This window comes from Canis lupus, chromosome 3 (genome assembly GCF_003254725.2).
Source record: "Canis lupus dingo isolate Sandy chromosome 3, ASM325472v2, whole genome shotgun sequence".
Classification (NCBI taxonomy): Eukaryota; Metazoa; Chordata; class Mammalia; order Carnivora; family Canidae; genus Canis; species Canis lupus.
In genome coordinates, this window is record NC_064245.1 from 6939410 (window position 1) to 6945626 (window position 6217).

A 6217-nucleotide genomic window follows, 5' to 3' on the forward strand; every position below is an offset into this window, starting at 1 on the left:
AGAGACATAACTTCAAAATATATTTGGAAACAGTAAAAATAAGATTCTAATCTATACCCTATAAGTACCAATATATGACTACTTGAAGTTAAGGTCTTGATGGAAGAGTTCAACAGAAGCCTGTAGTCAACATAAGATGAGATCAGGGATTTCAAATAGAGATCAACAGGAATATTCAAACTGAAACATGGAGAAAAAATAGAAAAAGGGCAAGAACAAAATATATAAAAGAGCTCATAATATTTATAATATAGGTAGTTGAGATATAAGAAGAGAAAAAGAGAATATTGGAAAAAATCATTGAATAAAAATGATTAGGAATTTTCTAAACTTGATGAAAGATATAAAACCACAGACTCAAGAATTCAGTGACCATAAAGCTGGATAACTAGAAAAAAAATCCCAAGTAAATGCACTTTAGCAAAATTGCTAAAACAAAACCAAAACAAATACGGATAGAATATACTTACAAGTAGCTGAAGCAATTAAAAGACAAGTTACTTTAAAAATATCATTGAGCTTTGCGCAGTGGCAGTATCGTAGCCAATGAGGTTTATCCGAGGCGCCATTATTGCTAAAAATACCATTGAAAGCTGTCTTTTCAACAGAAACAATAAAAGGCAGAATGCCATAGAATTACAAGTTTAAGGTACTGAAATATATAACATGACAATAAAATATTATTCAAAAACAAAGGCAAAACTAAGATTTTATTAAAAAGAGAAAAGCTGAAAAAATATGTTTCCAAAAGATATGAACTCTAAGAAATACTAGAAGTAGTTATTTATGCTAAAGGTAAAGCATTCCAGATGAAATCATAAACCTTTAAGAAGGACTGAAAGTTTCCAGAAAGAGTAAATTAATTGATAATTATAATGAAGATTAACATCTTAAAGTAATGATAAGAATTTATTGTGGAATTTGTAACATATATAATAGTAAAACATAAGAACATAACAAATGGTACATAAAGGGTAAATGGAGTCTACCTATGGCACCATTTGGAAGTGGCTCATGCATTATTTTAATATACTCTTTTTTTTAATATACTCTTTAATAAATTTTAAAAAGAATATTTTAATAAACATAGTAACAATTAACAGAATGACAGAAGAAAGCATAACCAAAAGCTAAAAGATGATAAAATAGTAAAGTAATTTCAAAACTGATTAAATCAAAGAAAAAAAAGTTTGATTAAACAAAGAAGAGATGGGACAAATTCAAAACATTAGCAATATGATAGACTTAAACCGAACTCAATTATCAATTACATTAAAATTAAATGATATAAAAACTCCTAGTAAAAAAAAAACAGAAAGAAAAAAAAAGATCACCATACTGACTAAAATAAAATTACACATACACACACAGTCTACTCGAAATATGAAGACACAATCTGAAAGCAAACGGATGGAAAAATATTTACCATGTGAACACTGGAAATCAAAGTGGCTGCTACTAATTTTATCAGATAAAATAATTCTTAAAGCAAGAAATTCATTGGATATAAAGAAAATATTGTATAGTGATATGTGGCTTAATTAAACAAGAAGACAAACAAATCCAGTTTTGATATGCACCAAAACATTGAGTTTCCAATTCAATCAGTGAGAAAAAGCAGTAAATTAAAGACAAAGTACAAAAGAGTAAAGAAAAAAATATTTAAATGAGGAAATATCAAAGAACAAAACACACATATATTTAAAAAATCAAAATAGTCAAATGGTGGATCTTCAAAAAGAAATCTAAAATTAATAAACACCTACAGAAGAGATCAAAATAAATGAAAATATCCAAATACCAGTATCAAGAATGGAAATAGAGACATCACAACTATAAATACTAAAAATATAATGACAGGTAATTATATATAACTTTATGTCAATAGCTTAGAATTTTTAATAAAATAGACAAATTTCTTAGAAACTCAACTTACCAATACTAATACAAAATGAATAGAAAATCTGAATAATTTTATATCAGTAAGAAAAAGCTAATCCAAAAATAAATAAAACCCTTGTCAGAAAGAAAATAACTGGGTCAGATGGTTCCACCAATGCCTTCTTCAAAATACTTAAGAAATAATATCAAATGTTTCAAAAAATCTCCCATAGAATAGAAAAATAAGAAACACTTCCTATATCATTTTATGTAAGCAGTCTAATGCTGATACATAACCTACCAAGAATATTAGAAAGGAAAAATTAGAGAAAAGCCATTCCCATGAACATTAATACAAAAATTCTTAAAACATCGTTAGCAAATTTATTTATTTATTTATTTATTTATTTATTTTTTTAAAGATTTTATTTATTTATTCATGATAGACACAGAGAGAGAGAGGCAGAGACACAGGCAGAGAGAGAAGCAGGCTCCATGCACCGGGAGCCTGACGTGGGATTCGATCCCGGGTCTCCAGGATCGCGCCCTGGGTCAAAGGCAGGCGCTAAACCGCTGCGCCACCCAGGGATCCCTCGTTAGCAAATTTAATCTAGTTGATGTACAAATGGTTAATATTTGATAATAAAGTGGGATTTATTTATGGAAAACCATTCCTTATGATTTATCATATTAACCAAATAAAAGACAAAACCAAAAGAGCTAGAATTATTTTCTAAAATTCAGTGCCACTTCATTATTAAAATTATATTCTCATTAAATTGGACATAGTAAATAACTTTTTAAAAAGACAGTCTCTTCAATAAATGGTGCTGGGAAAATTGGGCATCCACATGCAGAAGAATGAAACTAGACCACTCTCTTGCACCAGACACAAAGATAAACTCAGAATGGATGAAAGATCTAAATGTGAGACAAGATTCCATCAAAATCCTAGAGAAGAACACAGGCAACACCCTTTTTGAACTCAGCCACAGTAACTTCTTGCAAGATATATCCACGAAGGCAAAAGAAACAAAAGCAAAAATGAACTATTGGGACTTCATCAAGATAAGAAGCTTTTGCACAGCAAAGGATACAGTCAACAAAACTCAAAGACAACCTACAGAATGGGAGAAGATATTTGCCAATGACATATCAGATAAAGGGCTAGTTTCCAAGATCTATAAAGAACTTCTTAAACTCAACACCAAAGGAACAAACAATCCAATCATGAAATGGGCAAAAGACATGAAGAGAAATCTCACAGAGGAAGACATAGACATGGCCAACACGCACATGAGAAAATGCTCTGCATCACTTGCCATCAGGGAAATACAAATCAAAACCACAATGAGATACCACCTCACACCAGTGAGAATGGGGAAAATTCACAAGGCAGGAAACCACAAATGTTGGAGAGGATGCGGAGAAAAGGGAACCCTCTTACACTGTTGGTGGGAATGTGACCTGGTGCAGCCACTCTGGAAAACTGTGTGGAGGTTCCTCAAACAGTTAAAAATAGACCTGCCCTACGACCCAGCAATTGCAGTGCTGGGGATTTACCCCAAAGATACAGATGCAATGAAACGCCAGGACACCTGCACCCCGATGTTTCTAGCAGCAATGGCCACAATAGCCAAACTGTGGAAGGAGCCTCGGTGTCCATCGAAAGATGAGTGGATAAGAAGATGTGGTTTATGTATACAATGGAATATTCCTCAGCCATTAGAAACGACAAATACCCACCATTTGCTTCGACGTGGATGGAACTGGAGGGTATTATGCTGAGTGAAGTAAGTCAACCGGAGAAGGACAAACATTATATGGTCTCATTCATTTGGGGAATATAAATAATAGTGAAAGGGAATATAAGGGAAGGGAGAAGAAATGTGTGGGAAATATCAGAAAGGGAGACAGAACAGTAAAGACTGCGAACTCTGGGAAACGAACTAGGGGTGGTAGAAGGGGAGGAGGGCGGGGGGTGGGGGTGAATGGGTGACGGGCACTGGGGGTTATTCTGTGTGTTAGTAAATTGAACACCAATAAAAAATAAATTTAAAAAAAACTACAACTTAAGATAATCTACAAAAACTATTATTGCAAATATTACACTGAAAGATAAAATGTTTCCTGCTTTCTCGTTAATTATATATACTTTTAAAATTTAGAACAAAATTAGATAAAAATTAGAAACACGGCAACAGTACTTATTGAAATTTTACGGAAAGTTTTAGCTGTTACAATCAGATAGAAAAATACAAAACAATAATAATGGTTGGGAAAAAGAAACTAATTTAGTTTTACTGATTTAGGAAGGTTCCCTAGCATAAAGTCAACATATGAAAAATCCTAAGATAAACATACATACATATATATATATATATAAATATTTATATATATATATATTCACACACACATAAAAAGAAAAACTGAAGTGAAAATATCAGTTACACTCATATACAAAAATATCAATATCAAATATCTGGAAATTATGTAAAAATAAGAAAGACCTTGAAATTGGAAAATCAGAAAATTACTGAGAGAAAACTCAATAACTAAATCAATGTACATGAAAATCACATTAGCAGATTAAAGACTGAGTCTATCTATAATACCCATTCTGTCCAAGCTGATACATGGTTTCCACACAATCCTACATATACACATGTCTTCATCAATAAGTAGATTATAAAATCTACATGGAAATGGAAAGGATCTAAAACAACCAAAGTGATATTAAAAAACAGGAGCACAAGGTGAAGGTCTTTTAGTATCATAGGTCAAGACATTTTCACTAATTACAACAATGGAAATCATTTTAAAAATTACATATTTATATATATAATATAGCATATATATGATGTATATAATATATATGTATTATACATATAGAATGTATGTTACTAGAATTTATTATATCAGTATTCTATATATTTATTATACATATAACTATATATACTATATATATATATCTCACTAGATTGGTTGGGGGAAAGTGATCTTTTCAATAAATTAAATAAATAAATAAATTATATGGAAGAAAATGAACCTTACCTCCTCCTTTATACCATAACACAAAAAGTAATTATAGATTAAAAGTCAAATTAAAGCAAAAACGATCATTCTTCTAGATAATAACACTGGAGACCTCATGGTTTGATAAAGGTAAAGGTTGACTATACAGAGCTCTAAAATCAATAACCATAAAGTAAAACACAGCTGAAATTTACTAATGGAATTTATTAAACTTAAATACTTTTCTTTTAACTAAGAGTAGGGTGACTAACAGTCCTAAGGGTTCCCAGGAGGTGGGATTTTCATGCTATCTGGACAGTCTCCAAGCAAACCAGGATGGATGATCACCCCACTTGCAAACAGGATAATCATATTTGTGACTGTGTCATTAAGAAGAATAGGATGGAAATGATGCTTTGTGACTTCCAAAGCTAATCATAAAAGGCGATTTAGCTTCTGACTTATCATATGAGCACTAACATTGGAGTTCTGAGCTGTCATGTAAGCAGTCTAACTGCCTTCAGGCCACCGTGCTGAGAGAACTCACAGGATGGTCCAGGACGGAGAGGTCAAATCCCAGAAACTACGAAAAAGGAGATGCTTAGCAAATCCCCTAGCTTCTCCACTCACCATCCACCATCTAACTACAACTTCAAAAGAGACCTGAAGCCAGGATACGCTGCTAGTACATTCCCAGATTCCTAACCCAAAGAAACTGAGAAGTAGCAAAACAATTAATGTTGTTTTAAGCCTTTAGGTTCTGGAGACAATCCTTATGCAGTGATAGGAACTGGAACAGTAACCTATTAAAAAAAAAAAAAAAAAAACTCAAACAAATTTTCCAATTTTTTTTTCATGTTCAATCCTTATTTTTCTACACATGACATTAAATGAGAAAAATAAGAAAGATAGCAAAATATACCATATGTATGTATGTATGTATGTATGATGTGCATGACTGAATAAAATTTTGATGGAATCTCTGACCAACACCATTTTTACTTTATATATGCATATACTATTTAATTTTAAAACATATTTACATATTATATTTGCATATTTTAAAAATAAACTTATTTTTTAATTATTTTATTTTTTTTAAATAAACTTATTTTTAATAGAAAAAGCTATTGGGGCCAACTATAACATGAAGGTTAAATATGAGCACCTAAAGCTATAGAGAAGGCTTTATAAGGAAAAGCTAAAATAAAAATTCCCTCTTAAAGATGTTTTCTTGACTATATCATGGAAGTAAAATAATGAATAAGATATATTACAGTTTATCATTATGATATTCGTTTGCTTATAATCAGTATAAATT

General features: G+C 31.2%; 1 non-coding gene across 1 annotated transcript; it reads left to right on the forward strand.

The window, feature by feature from the left end:
• The first annotated feature begins 517 nt into the window (after window positions 1-517).
• On the forward strand, window positions 518-665 carry LOC112654238 (U4 spliceosomal RNA). Its single transcript, XR_003132889.1, has one exon. It is a non-coding gene; the product is annotated as a U4 spliceosomal RNA (small nuclear RNA).
• Window positions 666-6217: the final 5552 nt, after the last annotated feature.